This window comes from Syngnathus typhle, unplaced genomic scaffold, assembly GCF_033458585.1.
Source record: "Syngnathus typhle isolate RoL2023-S1 ecotype Sweden unplaced genomic scaffold, RoL_Styp_1.0 HiC_scaffold_277, whole genome shotgun sequence".
NCBI lineage: Eukaryota > Metazoa > Chordata > Actinopteri > Syngnathiformes > Syngnathidae > Syngnathus > Syngnathus typhle.
Window position 1 is genome coordinate 31975 of NW_026872181.1, and position 15526 is coordinate 47500.

Sequence of the window (15526 nt, forward strand, 5' to 3'; positions counted from 1 at the left end):
TGACCAATCATGGAGCTTTTTTGGGACTTCCGTGTGGAGCTTTGGGGCCGTTCCGCCTAGCTTTTTATGCCCGATTAGGCTTCCAGGGAGGCGGCTAAGCATTATTGACCAATCATGGAGCTTTTTTGGGACTTCCGTGTGGAGCTTTGGGGCCGTTCCGCCTAACTTTTTATGCCCGATTAGGCTTCCAGGGAGGCGGCTAAGCATTATTGACCAATCATGGAGCTTTTTTGGGACTTCCGTGTGGAGCTTTGGGGCCGTTCCGCCTAGCTTTTTATGCCCGATTAGGCTTCCAGGGAGGCGGCTAAGCATTATTGACCAATCATGGAGCTTTTTTGGGACTTCCGTGTGGAGCTTTGGGGCCGTTCCGCCTAGCTTTTTATGCCCGATTAGGCTTCCAGGGAGGCGGCTAAGCATTATTGACCAATCATGGAGCTTTTTTGGGACTTCCGTGTGGAGCTTTGGGGCCGTTCCGCCTAGCTTTTTATGCCCGATTAGGCTTCCAGGGAGGCGGCTAAGCATTATTGACCAATCATGGAGCTTTTTTGGGACTTCCGTGTGGAGCTTTGGGGCCGTTCCGCCTAGCTTTTTATGCCCGATTAGGCTTCCAGGGAGGCGGCTAAGCATTATTGACCAATCATGGAGCTTTTTTGGGACTTCCGTGTGGAGCTTTGGGGCCGTTCCGCCTAGCTTTTTATGCCCGATTAGGCTTCCAGGGAGGCGGCTAAGCATTATTGACCAATCATGGAGCTTTTTTGGGACTTCCAGCCGGTGCTTTGGGGGCCTTCCCCCTCACTTTCTACGCCCGATTGGGCTTCCAGGGACGCGGCTAAGCATTTTTAACAGAAATGGAGCTTTTTGCGGAGCTCCAGCCGGTGCCACCGGCAGGCCGTGCACGCGGACGAGATGACCGAAAGAAGCTCCAGGAGAGCGGATGGACGCTTTTTAAGCACCGAGGCGGAGATCGCGGAGCTTTAATAGACTTCCAGCGGGCCCAAAGCGGCCAGGCAGACGGCGCAGCGCGACCTGGTACCTCGCACGGGACGCATCGCCCCCCCCGCGCACAGTTCCAGGGGGCCGGGATGACGTTTCAAAGCTGCCGCTGCAGCTGCGGCGGGGAGTGGCCTCCCTCCGGTGGACACGACGAGTAAATGACACCGGCCGCTGACGCAAACCCACGCCGGACAGGAGAGCTCAAAAGCCGGGTAACATTTCAAGGAAGACCCCCCCTGCGCAGACCTCCACTAGGCCGGGATGACTGTTCAGCTGTGGCGGGGAGTGGCCTCCCTCCGGTCGGCACGACGAGTAAATGACACCGGCCGCTGACGCAAACCCACGCCGGACAGGAGAGCTCAAAAGCCGGGTAACATTTCAAGGAAGACCCCCCCTGCGCAGACCTCCACTAGGCCGGGATGACTGTTCAGCTGCGGCGGGGAGTGGCCTCCCTCCGGTGGACACGACGAGTAAATGACACCGGCCGCTGACGCAAACCCACGCCGGACAGGAGAGCTCAAAAGCCGGGTAACATTTCAAGGAAGACCCCCCCTGCGCAGACCTCCACTAGGCCGGGATGACTGTTCAGCTGTGGCGGGGAGTGGCCTCCCTCCGGTCGGCACGACGAGTAAATGACACCGGCCGCTGACGCAAACCCACGCCGGACAGGAGAGCTCAAAAGCCGGGTAACATTTCAAGGAAGACCCCCCCTGCGCAGACCTCCACTAGGCCGGGATGACTGTTCAGCTGCGGCGGGGAGTGGCCTCCCTCCGGTCGGCACGACGAGTAAATGACACCGGCCGCTGACGCAAACCCACGCCGGACAGGAGAGCTCAAAAGCCGGGTAACATTTCAAGGAAGACCCCCCCTGCGCAGACCTCCACTAGGCCGGGATGACTGTTCAGCTGTGGCGGGGAGTGGCCTCCCTCCGGTCGGCACGACGAGTAAATGACACCGGCCGCTGACGCAAACCCACGCCGGACAGGAGAGCTCAAAAGCCGGGTAACATTTCAAGGAAGACCCCCCCTGCGCAGACCTCCACTAGGCCGGGATGACTGTTCAGCTGTGGCGGGGAGTGGCCTCCCTCCGGTCGGCACGACGAGTAAATGACACCGGCCGCTGACGCAAACCCACGCCGGACAGGAGAGCTCAAAAGCCGGGTAACATTTCAAGGAAGACCCCCCCTGCGCAGACCTCCACTAGGCCGGGATGACTGTTCAGCTGTGGCGGGGAGTGGCCTCCCTCCGGTCGGCACGACGAGTAAATGACACCGGCCGCTGACGCAAACCCACGCCGGACAGGAGAGCTCAAAAGCCGGGTAACATTTCAAGGAAGACCCCCCCTGCGCAGACCTCCACTAGGCCGGGATGACTGTTCAGCTGCGGCGGGGAGTGGCCTCCCTCCGGTCGGCACGACGAGTAAATGACACCGGCCGCTGACGCAAACCCACGCCGGACAGGAGAGCTCAAAAGCCGGGTAACATTTCAAGGAAGACCCCCCCTGCGCAGACCTCCACTAGGCCGGGATGACTGTTCAGCTGTGGCGGGGAGTGGCCTCCCTCCGGTCGGCACGACGAGTAAATGACACCGGCCGCTGACGCAAACCCACGCCGGACAGGAGAGCTCAAAAGCCGGGTAACATTTCAAGGAAGACCCCCCCTGCGCAGACCTCCACTAGGCCGGGATGACTGTTCAGCTGTGGCGGGGAGTGGCCTCCCTCCGGTCGGCACGACGAGTAAATGACACCGGCCGCTGACGCAAACCCACGCCGGACAGGAGAGCTCAAAAGCCGGGTAACATTTCAAGGAAGACCCCCCCTGCGCAGACCTCCACTAGGCCGGGATGACTGTTCAGCTGTGGCGGGGAGTGGCCTCCCTCCGGTCGGCACGACGAGTAAATGACACCGGCCGCTGACGCAAACCCACGCCGGACAGGAGAGCTCAAAAGCCGGGTAACATTTCAAGGAAGACCCCCCCTGCGCAGACCTCCACTAGGCCGGGATGACTGTTCAGCTGCGGCGGGGAGTGGCCTCCCTCCGGTCGGCACGACGAGTAAATGACACCGGCCGCTGACGCAAACCCACGCCGGACAGGAGAGCTCAAAAGCCGGGTAACATTTCAAGGAAGACCCCCCCTGCGCAGACCTCCACTAGGCCGGGATGACTGTTCAGCTGTGGCGGGGAGTGGCCTCCCTCCGGTCGGCACGACGAGTAAATGACACCGGCCGCTGACGCAAACCCACGCCGGACAGGAGAGCTCAAAAGCCGGGTAACATTTCAAGGAAGACCCCCCCTGCGCAGACCTCCACTAGGCCGGGATGACTGTTCAGCTGCGGCGGGGAGTGGCCTCCCTCCGGTCGGCACGACGAGTAAATGACACCGGCCGCTGACGCAAACCCACGCCGGACAGGAGAGCTCAAAAGCCGGGTAACATTTCAAGGAAGACCCCCCCTGCGCAGACCTCCACTAGGCCGGGATGACTGTTCAGCTGTGGCGGGGAGTGGCCTCCCTCCGGTCGGCACGACGAGTAAATGACACCGGCCGCTGACGCAAACCCACGCCGGACAGGAGAGCTCAAAAGCCGGGTAACATTTCAAGGAAGACCCCCCCTGCGCAGACCTCCACTAGGCCGGGATGACTGTTCAGCTGCGGCGGGGAGTGGCCTCCCTCCGGTCGGCACGACGAGTAAAGCTATTTAGGAAAATCTGAGATAAATATCACTTGCATAATAATTTGGAACACGGTCCCGTGTTCCAAATTATTATGCAAAATGTATTTAGACACCAGCAATCGCACTTAGATTTGTTTCTTTTTTCTTTCTTTTAGCTTCCATAATGTTACCGGGCGCTGACGCAAACCCACGCCCGGCAGGAGAGCTCAAAAGCCGGGTAACATTTCAAGGAAGACCCCCCCTGCGCAGACCTCCACTAGGCCGGGATGACTGTTCAGCTGCGGCGGGGAGTGGCCTCCCTCCGGTCGGCACGACGAGTAAATGACACCGGCCGCTGACGCAAACCCACGCCGGACAGGAGAGCTCAAAAGCCTGGGTAACATTTCAAGGAAGACCCCCCCTGCGCAGACCTCCACTAGGCCGGGATGACTTTTCAAAGCTGCCTCTGCAGCTGCGGCGGGGAGTTGCCTCCCTCCGGTGGACACGACGAGTAAATACACCAGCACTTGCTCTTAGATTTGTTTCTTTTTTCTTTCTTTTAGCTTCCATAATGTTACCGGGCGCTGACGCAAACCCACGCCGGACAGGAGAGCTCAAAAGCCGGGTAACATTTCAAGGAAGACCCCCCCTGCGCAGACCTCCACTAGGCCGGGATGACTGTTCAGCTGCGGCGGGGAGTGGCCTCCCTCCGGTCGGCACGACGAGTAAAGCTATTTAGGAAAATCTGAGATAAATATCACTTGCATAATAATTTGGAACACGGTCCCGTGTTCCAAATTATTATGCAAAATGTATTTAGACACCAGCAATCGCACTTAGATTTGTTTCTTTTTTCTTTCTTTTAGCTTCCATAATGTTACCGGGCGCTGACGCAAACCCACGCCCGGCAGGAGAGCTCAAAAGCCGGGTAACATTTCAAGGAAGACCCCCCCTGCGCAGACCTCCACTAGGCCGGGATGACTGTTCAGCTGCGGCGGGGAGTGGCCTCCCTCCGGTCGGCACGACGAGTAAATGACACCGGCCGCTGACGCAAACCCACGCCGGACAGGAGAGCTCAAAAGCCGGGTAACATTTCAAGGAAGACCCCCCCTGCGCAGACCTCCACTAGGCCGGGATGACTTTTCAAAGCTGCCTCTGCAGCTGCGGCGGGGAGTTGCCTCCCTCCGGTGGACACGACGAGTAAATACACCAGCACTTGCTCTTAGATTTGTTTCTTTTTTCTTTCTTTTAGCTTCCATAATGTTACCGGGCGCTGACGCAAACCCACGCCGGACAGGAGAGCTCAAAAGCCGGGTAACATTTCAAGGAAGACCCCCCCTGCGCAGACCTCCACTAGGCCGGGATGACTGTTCAGCTGCGGCGGGGAGTGGCCTCCCTCCGGTCGGCACGACGAGTAAAGCTATTTAGGAAAATCTGAGATAAATATCACTTGCATAATAATTTGGAACACGGTCCCGTGTTCCAAATTATTATGCAAAATGTATTTAGACACCAGCAATCGCACTTAGATTTGTTTCTTTTTTCTTTCTTTTAGCTTCCATAATGTTACCGGGCGCTGACAGCAAACCCACGCCCGGCAGGAGAGCTCAAAAGCCGGGTAACATTTCAAGGAAGCTATTTAGGAAAATCTGAGATAAATATCCTTTGCATAATAATTTGGAACACGGTCCCGTGTTCCAAATTATTATGCAAAATGTATTTAAGTGTCATAAAGATTACATTTTTTGTTTTTCAAGTACTGAAATCACCCTCAGTCATGGTACAGTCCATGGTAGTCTGCCAGGTGAGCGCAATTGTAGTAATTAACAAGTCTATTTAAGTTCCGCGTTTTTAAGCGTTCGGCCATTTCGTTCAACCATGGGGAGGAAAAAGGATCTCTCTGCTGTCGAGAAGCGTGAAATCGTTCGATGCCTTGGACAAGGTATGCAGACATTCGATATTGCACGAAAGCTTAAGCGCGACCATCGAACTTTGAAGAAATTCGTCGCTGATTCGGAGCAAACGCGCGTTCGTGCAGACAAAGGCACGACAAGGAAGGTTTCTGCAAGACAAACAAATCGAATCAAGAGGGCGGCTGCAAGCATGCCACTAAAGACGAGCAAACAAATATTCGACGCTGCTGGTGCCAGTGAAGTCCCACGAACGACGAGGTGCAGGATCCTCCAGAGGCTTGCAGTTGTGCGGAAACCCTCCATTCGGCCACCCCTGAACAACGCGAACAAGCAGAAACGGCTGCAGTGGGCCCAGACTTACATGAAGACAAATTTTCAGACAGTCCTGTTCACCGACGAGTGCCGTGCCACCTTGGATGGGCCAGGTAGGGTTTTTTAAGTTTTTCCTTGCACTTTTGAGAGCTCAGGGGATGCTTTGAGAATAATTGTCAATTTCTGTCTATGTGAAGCCCTTTGAGACTGCTTGTGATTTAGGGCTATACAAATAAACTTGATTTGACTTGACTTTACAGATGGATGGAGTCGTGGATGGTTGGTGGACGGCCACGATAGCCCAACAAGGCTGCGGCGTCAGCAGGGAGGTGGCGGAGTGATGTTTTGGGCTGGAATCATGGGGAGAGAGCTGCTTGGCCCCTTTAGGGTCCCTGAAGGCGTCAAAATTACGTCTGTTAACTACGTGGAATTTCTGACTCAACACTTCTGTCCATGGTACAACAGGAAGAACCGTGCTTTCCGTCAAAAGATCATCTTCATGCATGACAATGCACCGTCTCATGCTGCAAGAAATACGTCAACGTCTTTGGCATCTATGGGAATAAAGGGAGAGAAACTGATGGTGTGGCCCCCATGCTCCCCTGACCTCAATCCTATTGAAAACTTGTGGAGCATCGTCAAGCAGAAAATCTACGAAGGTGGGAGGCAGTTCAATTCCAAAGAGCAGCTCTGGCAGGCTATTCTTAGATCCTGCCAAGAAATTCAACCAGAAACTGTACAAAAACTCACAAGTTCAGTGGATGGAAGAATCGTGAAGCTGCTGTTGAACAAAGGGTCCTATGTTAAAATGTAACTTTGTTTTTTATTGAAATAAAGGGTCCTATGTTAAAATGTAACTTGTTTGTCTTTTCTTTGAAATAGCTTTTGATTTCAGTAAATATGACCTCCTAATGCTGTAAATTCTTAAGATGGGCATTTCAGTTCATAAAAACCTATAAAATGTTATAAAACTCTGTTGTGCGTAATAATGTGGAACAGTGCATTTTAAGTTTTTTATTTTTTAAAAATTCTGTGATCATTCGGAGGTTTGTTCAATAAAATTAGAATTCATCAAAATAATGGTTGATGACTTGAAAATTATGCTGACTCATTTTGCATCGACTATTTAGGAAAATCTGAGATAAATGTCACTTGCATAATAATTTGGAACACGGTGTAAGTGCGATTGCTGGTGTATTTACTCGTCGTGTCCACCGGAGGAGGCAATCCCCGCCGCAGCTGGCAGCGGCAGCGCTTAAATGTCTTCCCGGCCGCCTGGAACTCTGCACGGGGCGTGTTTCGTCCCGCGCAGCGGTACCAGATCGCGCTGCGCCGTCAGCCGAGCCGCGCGCGGTCCGCTGGAAGTCTACACTGTGTTCCAAATTATTATGCAAATTGTATTTATGTGTCATAAAGATTACATTTTTTGTTTTTCAATTAAACTCATGGATGGTATTACGTGTCAGGGCTCTTTGGATCACTGAGATCAATCTCAGACACCGGGGATCATTACCGGCCAGTTGAGCCCAAATTAAGGAAAAACTACTTAAGAATGGTGTTCCACATTATTAAGCAGATAATTTGAAGTTCGCTTTGAGCAGTGGCGGACGCCAACCCACGACCGGTGGGAGAGCTCGGAGGGCGGATGGGCTTTCAAGGAAGCCCCCCAGGCCGGTCCCACTCGCACTTAGAAATTTTTTTTTTTTTTGGCTTCCATAATGTACCGGGCGCGGACGCGAAACCCACGCCGGGCAGGAGAGCTCAAAAGCCGGGTAAGCATTCAAGGAAGCACCGTCTGGAGCTTCAGAGCCGTTCCGCCTGACTTTTAACGTAGAGTACCGGGCGCAAACCACTAACTCAAGCCCGGCATGGCAGCTCGAAAGGCGGTCTAGCATCAAGGCAAGCACCGTCTGGAGCTTCAGAGCCGTTCCGCCTGACTTTTAACGTAGAGTACCGGGCGCAAACCACTAACTCAAGCCCGGCATGGCAGCTCGAAAGGCGGCTAAGCATTCAAGGAAGCACCGTCTGGAGCTTCAGAGCCGTTCCGCCTGACTTTTAACGTAGAGTACCGGGCGCAAACCACTAACTCAAGCCCGGCATGGCAGCTCGAAAAGGCGGCTAAGCATTCAAGGAAGCACCGTCTGGAGCTTCAGAGCCGTTCCGCCTGACTTTTAACGTAGAGTACCGGGCGCAAACCACTAACTCAAGCCCGGCATGGCAGCTCGAAAGGCGGCTAAGCATTCAAGGAAGCACCGTCTGGAGCTTCAGAGCCGTTCCGCCTGACTTTTAACGTAGAGTACCGGGCGCAAACCACTAACTCAAGCCCGGCATGGCAGCTCGAAAGGCGGCTAAGCATTCAAGGAAGCACCGTCTGGAGCTTCAGAGCCGTTCCGCCTGACTTTTAACGTAGAGTACCGGGCCGCAAGACCACTAACTCAAGCCCGGCATGGCAGCTCGAAGGCGGCTAAGCATTCAAGGAAGCACCGTCTGGAGCTTCAGAGCCGTTCCGCCTGACTTTTAACGTAGAGTACCGGGCGCAAACCACTAACTCAAGCCCGGCATGGCAGCTCGAAAAGGCGGCTAAGCATTCAAGGAAGCACCGTTCTGAGCTTCAGAGCCGTTCCGCCTGACTTTTAACGGTAGAGTACCGGGCGCAAACACTAACTCAAGCCCGGCATGCAGCTCGAAAGGCGGCTAAGCATTCAAGGAAGCACCGTCTGGAGCTTCAGAGCCGTTCCGCCTGACTTTTAACGTAGAGTACCGGGCGCAAACCCACTAACTCAAGCCCGGCATGGCAGCTCGAAAGGCGGCTAAAGCATTCAAGGAAGCACCGTCTGGAGCTTCAGAGCGTTCCGCCTGACTTTTAACGTAGAGTACCGGGGCGCAAACCACTAACTCAAGCCCGGCATGGCAGCTCGAAAGGCGGCTAAGCATTCAAGGAAGCACCGTCTGGAGCTTCAGAGCCGTTCCGCCTGACTTTTAACGTAGAGTACCGGGCGCAAACCACTAACTCAAGCCCGGCATGGCAGCTCGAAAGGCGGCTAAGCATTCAAGGAAGCACCGTCTGGAGCTTCAGAGCCGTTCCGCCTGACTTTTAACGTAGAGTACCGGGCGCAAACCACTAACTCAAGCCCGGCATGGCAGCTCGAAAGGCGGCTAAGCATTCAAGGAAGCACCGTCTGGAGCTTCAGAGCCGTTCCGCTGACTTTTAACGTAGAGTACCGGGCGCAAACCACTAACTCAAGCCCGGCATGGCAGCTCGAAAGGCGGCTAAGCATTCAAGGAAGCACCGTCTGGAGCTTCAGAGCCGTTCCGCCTGACTTTTAACGTAGAGTACCGGGCGCAAACCACTAACTCAAGCCCGCATGGCAGCTCGAAAGGCGGCTAAGCATTCAAGGAAGCACCGTCTGGAGCTTCAGAGCCGTTCCGCCTGACTTTTAACGTAGAAGTACCGGGGCGCAAACCACTAACTCAAGCCCGGCATGGCAGCTCGAAAGGCGGCTAAGCATTCAAGGAAGCACCGTCTGGAGCTTCAGAGCCGTTCCGCCTGACTTTTAACGTAGAGTACCGGGCGCAAACCACTAACTCAAGCCCGGCATGGCAGCTCGAAAGGCGGCTAAGCATTCAAGGAAGCACCGTCTGGAGCTTCAGAGCCGTTTCCGCCTGACTTTTAACGTAGAGTACCGGGCGCAAACCACTAACTCAAGCCGGCATGGCAGCTCGAAAGGCGGCTAAGCATTCAAGGAAGCACCGTCTGGAGCTTCAGAGCCGTTCCGCCTGACTTTTAACGTAGAGTACCGGGCGCAAACCACTAACTCAAGCCCGGCATGGCAGCTCGAAAGGCGGCTAAGCATTCAAGGAAGCACCGTCTGGAGCTTCAGAGCCGTTCCGCCTGACTTTTAACGTAGAGTACCGGGCGCAAACCACTAACTCAAGCCCGGCATGGCAGCTCGAAAGGCGGCTAAGCATTCAAGGAAGCACCGTCTGGAGCTTCAGAGCCGTTCCGCCTGACTTTTAACGTAGAGTACCGGGCGCAAACCACTAACTCAAGCCCGGCATGGCAGCTCGAAAGGCGGCTAAGCATTCAAGGAAGCACCGTCTGGAGCTTCAGAGCCGTTCCGCCTGACTTTTAACGTAGAGTACCGGGCGCAAACCACTAACTCAAGCCCGGCATGGCAGCTCGAAAGGCGGCTAAGCATTCAAGGAAGCACGTCTGGAGCTTCAGAGCCGTTCCGCCTGACTTTTAACGTAGAGTCACCGGGCGCAAACCACTAACTCAAGCCCGGCATGGCAGCTCGAAAGGCGGCTAAGCATTCAAGGAAGCACCGTCTGGAGCTTCAGAGCCGTTCCGCCTGACTTTTAACGTAGAGTACCGGGCGCAAACCACTAACTCAAGCCCGGCATGGCAGCTCGAAAGGCGGCTAAGCATTCAAGGAAGCACCGTCTGGAGCTTCAGAGCCGTTCCGCCTGACTTTTAACGTAGAGTACCGGGCGCAAACCACTAACTCAAGCCCGGCATGGCAGCTCGAAAGGCGGCTAAGCATTCAAGGAAGCACCGTCTGGAGCTTCAGAGCCGTTCCGCCTGACTTTTAACGTAGAGTACCGGGCGCAAACCACTAACTCAAAGCCGGCATGGCAGCTCGAAAGGCGGCTAAGCATTCAAGGAAGCACCGTCTGGAGCTTCAGAGCCGTTCCGCCTGACTTTTAACGTAGAGTACCGGGCGCAAACCACTAACTCAAGCCCGGCATGGCAGCTCGAAAGGCGGCTAAGCATTCAAGGAAGCACCGTCTGGAGCTTCAGAGCCGTTCCGCTGACTTTTAACGTAGAGTACCGGGCGCAAACCACTAACTCAAGCCCGGCATGCAGCTCGAAAGGCGGCTAAGCAATCAAGGAAGCACCGTCTGGAGCTTCAGAGCCGTTTCCGCCTGACTTTTAACGTAGAGTACCGGGCGCAACCACTAACTCAAGCCCGGCATGGCAGCTCGAAAGGCGGCTAAGCATTCAAGGAAGCACCGTCTGGAGCTTCAGAGCCGTTCCGCCTGACTTTTAACGTAGAGTACCGGGCGCAAACCACTAACTCAAGCCGGCATGGCAGCTCGAAAGGCGGCTAAGCATTCAAGGAAGCACCGTCTGGAGCTTCAGAGCCGTTCCGCCTGACTTTTAACGTAGAGTACCGGGCGCAAACCACTAACTCAAGCCCGGCATGGCAGCTCGAAAGGCGGCTAAGCATTCAAGGAAGCACCGTCTGGAGCTTCAGAGCCGTTCCGCCTGACTTTTAACGTAGAGTACCGGGCGCAAACCACTAACTCAAGCCCGGCATGGCAGCTCGAAAGGCGGCTAAGCATCAAGGAAGCACCGTCTGGAGCTTCAGAGCCGTTCCGCCTGACTTTTAACGTAGAGTACCGGGCGCAAACCACTAACTCAAGCCCGGCATGGCAGCTCGAAAGGCGGCTAAGCATTCAAGGAAGCACCGTCTGGAGCTTCAGAGCCGTTCCGCCTGACTTTTAACGTAGAGTACCGGGCGCAAACCACTAACTCAAGCCCGGCATGGCAGCTCGAAAGGCGGCTAAGCATTCAAGGAAGCACCGTCTGGAGCTTCAGAGCCGTTCCGCCTGACTTTTAACGTAGAGTACCGGGGCGCAAACCACTAACTCAAGCCCGGCATGGCAGCTCGAAAGGCGGCTAAGCATTCAAGGAAGCACCGTCTGGAGCTTCAGAGCCGTTCCGCCTGACTTTCAACGTAGAGTACCGGGCGCAAACCACTAACTCAAGCCCGGCATGGCAGCTCGAAAGGCGGCTAAGCATTCAAGGAAGCACCGTCTGGAGCTTCAGAGCCGTTCCGCCTGACTTTTAACGTAGAGTACCGGAGCGCAAACCACTAACTCAAGCCCGGCATGGCAGCTCGAAAGGCGGCTAAGCATTCAAGGAAGCACCGTCTGGAGCTTCAGAGCCGTTCCGCCTGACTTTTAACGTAGAGTACCGGGCGCAAACCACTAACTCAAGCCCGGCATGGCAGCTCGAAAGGCGGCTAAGCATTCAGGAAGCACCGTCTGGAGCTTCAGAGCCGTTCCGCCTGACTTTTAACGTAGAGTACCGGGCGCAAACCACTAACTCAGCCCGGCATGGCAGCTCGAAAGGCGGCTAAGCATTCAAGGAAGCACCGTCTGGAGCTTCAGAGCCGTTCCGCCTGACTTTTAACGTAGAGTACCGGGCGCAAACCACTAACTCAAGCCCGGCATGGCAGCTCGAAAGGCGGCTAAGCATTCAAGGAAGCACCGTCTGGAGCTTCAGAGCCGTTCCGCCCTGACTTTTAACGTAGAGTACCGGGCGCAAACCACTAACTCAAGCCCGGCATGGCAGCTCGAAAGGCGGCTAAGCATTCAAGGAAGCACCGTCTGGAGCTTCAGAGCCGTTCCGCCTGGACTTTTAACGTAGAGTACCGGGCGCAAACCACTAACTCAAGCCCGGCATGGCAGCTCGAAAGGCGGCTAAGCATTCAAGAAGCACCGTCTGGATGCTTCAGAGCCGTTCGCCTGACTTTTAACGTAGAGTACCGGGCGCAAACCACTAACTCAAGCCCGGCATGGCAGCTCGAAAGGCGGCCTAAGCATTCAAGGAAGCACCGTCTGGAGCTTCAGAGCCGTTCCGCCTGACTTTTAACGTAGAGTACCGGGCGCAAACCACTAACTCAAGCCCGCATGGCAGCTCGAAAGGCGGCTAAGCATTCAAGGAAGCACCGTCTGGAGCTTCAGAGCCGTTCCGCCTGACTTTTAACGTAGAGTACCGGGCGCAAACCACTAACTCAAGCCCGGCATGGCAGCTCGAAAGGCGGCTAAGCATTCAAGGAAGCACCGTCTGGAGCTTCAGAGCCGTTCCGCCTGACTTTTAACGTAGAGTACCGGGCGCAAACCACTAACTCAAGCCCGGCATGGCAGCTCGAAAGGCGGCTAAGCATTCAAGGAAGCACCGTCTGGAGCTTCAGAGCCGTTCCGCCTGACTTTTAACGTAGAGTACCGGGCGCAAACCACTAACTCAAGCCCGGCATGGCAGCTCGAAAGGCGGCTAAGCATTCAAGGAAGCACCGTCTGGAGCTTCAGAGCCGTTCCGCCTGACTTTAACGTAGAGTACCGGGCGCAAACCACTAACTAGCCCGGCATGGCAGCTCGAAAGGCGGCTAAGCAATCAAGGGAAGCACCGTCTGGAGCTTCAGAGCCGTTCCGCCTGACTTTTAACGTAGAGTACCGGGCGCAAACCACTAACTCAAGCCCGGCATGGCAGCTCGAAAGCGGCTAAGCATTCAAGGAAGCACCGTCTGGAGCTTCAGAGCCGTTCCGCCTGACTTTTAACGTAGAGTACCGGGCGCAAACCACTAACTCAAGCCGGCATGGCAGCTCGAAAGGCGGCTAAGCATTCAAGGAAGCACCGTCTGGAGCTTCAGAGCCGTTCCGCCTGACTTTTAACGTAGAGTACCGGGCGCAAACCACTAACTCAAGCCCGGCATGGCAGCTCGAAAGGCGGCTAAGCATTCAAGGAAGCACCGTCTGGAGCTTCAGAGCCGTTCCGCCTGACTTTTAACGTAGAGTACCGGCGCAAACCACTAACTCAAGCCCGGCATGGCAGCTCGAAAGGCGGCTAAGCATTCAAGGAAGCACCGTCTGGAGCTTCAGAGCCGTTCCGCCTGACTTTTAACGTAGAGTACCGGGCGCAAACCACATAACTCAAGCCCGGCATGGGCAGCTCGAAAGGCGGCTAAGCATTCAAGGGAAGCACCGTCTGGAGCTTCAGAGCCGTTCCGCCTGACTTTTAACGTAGTAGTACCGGGCGCAAACCACTAACTCAAGCCCGCATGGCAGCTCGAAAGGCGGCTAAGCATTCAAGGAAGCACCGTCTGGAGCTTCAGAGCCGTTCCGCCTGACTTTTAACGTAGAGTACCGGGCGCAAACCACTAACTCAAGCCCGGCATGGCAGCTCGAAAGGCGGCTAAGCATTCAAGGAAGCACCGTCTGGAGCTTCAGAGCCGTTCCGCCTGACTTTTAACGTAGAGTACCGGGCGCAAACCACTAACTCAAGCCCGGCATGGCAGCTCGAAAGGCGGCTAAGCATTCAAGGAAGCACCGTCTGGAGCTTCAGAGCCGTTCCGCCTGACTTTTAACGTAGAGTACCGGGCGCAAACCACTAACTCAAGCCCGGCATGGCAGCTCGAAAGGCGGCTAAGCATTCAAGGAAGCACCGTCTGGAGCTTCAGAGCCGTTCCGCCTGACTTTTAACGTAGAGTACCGGGCGCAAACCACTAACTCAAGCCCGGCATGGCAGCTCGAAAGGCGGCTAAGCATTCAAGGAAGCACCGTCTGGAGCTTCAGAGCCGTTCCGCCTGACTTTTAACGTAGAGTACCGGGCGCAAACCACTAACTCAAGCCCGGCATGGCAGCTCGAAAGGCGGCTAAGCATTCAAGGAAGCACCGTCTGGAGCTTCAGAGCCGTTCCGCCTGACTTTTAACGTAGAGTACGCGGCGCAAACCACTAACTCAAGCCCGGCATGGCAGCTCGAAAGGCGGCTAAGCATTCAAGGAAGCACCGTCTGGAGCTTCAGAGCCGTTCCGCCTGACTTTTAACGTAGAGTACCGGGCGCAAACCACTAACTCAAGCCCGGCATGGCAGCTCGAAAGGCGGCTAAGCATTCAAGGAAGCACCGTCTGGAGCTTCAGAGCCGTTCCGCCTGACTTTTAACGTAGAGTACCGGGCGCAAACCACTAACTCAAGCCCGGCATGGCAGCTCGAAAGGCGGCTAAGCATTCAAGGAAGCACCGTCTGGAGCTTCAGAGCCGTTCCGCCTGACTTTTAACGTAGAGTACCGGGCGCAAACCACTAACTCAAGCCCGGCATGGCAGCTCGAAAGGCGGCTAAGCATTCAAGGAAGCACCGTCTGGAGCTTCAGAGCCGTTCCGCCTGACTTTTAACGTAGAGTACCGGGCGCAAACCACTAACTCAAGCCCGGCATGGCAGCTCGAAAGGCGGCTAAGCATTCAAGGAAGCACCGTCTGGAGCTTCAGAGCCGTTCCGCCTGACTTTTAACGTAGAGTACCGGGCGCAAACCACTAACTCAAGCCCGGCATGGCAGCTCGAAAGGCGGCTAAGCATTCAAGGAAGCACCGTCTGGAGCTTCAGAGCCGTTCCGCCTGACTTTTAACGTAGAGTACCGGGCGCAAACCACTAACTCAAGCCCGGCATGGCAGCTCGAAAGGCGGCTAAGCATTCAAGGAAGCACCGTCTGGAGCTTCAGAGCCGTTCCGCCTGACTTTTAACGTAGAGTACCGGGCGCAAACCACTAACTCAAGCCCGGCATGGCAGCTCGAAAGGCGGCTAAGCATTCAAGGAAGCACCGTCTGGAGCTTCAGAGCCGTTCCGCCTGACTTTTAACGTAGAGTACCGGGCGCAAACCACTAACTCAAGCCCGGCATGGCAGCTCGAAAGGCGGCTAAGCATTCAAGGAAGCACCGTCTGGAGCTTCAGAGCCGTTCCGCCTGACTTTTAACGTAGAGTACCGGGCGCAAACCACTAACTCAAGCCCGGCATGGCAGCTCGAAAGGCGGCTAAGCATTCAAGGAAGCGACGCCGGCCGGTCCGCGGGCCAAATAGGGTCCAGTAAAGTACCGGGCGCGG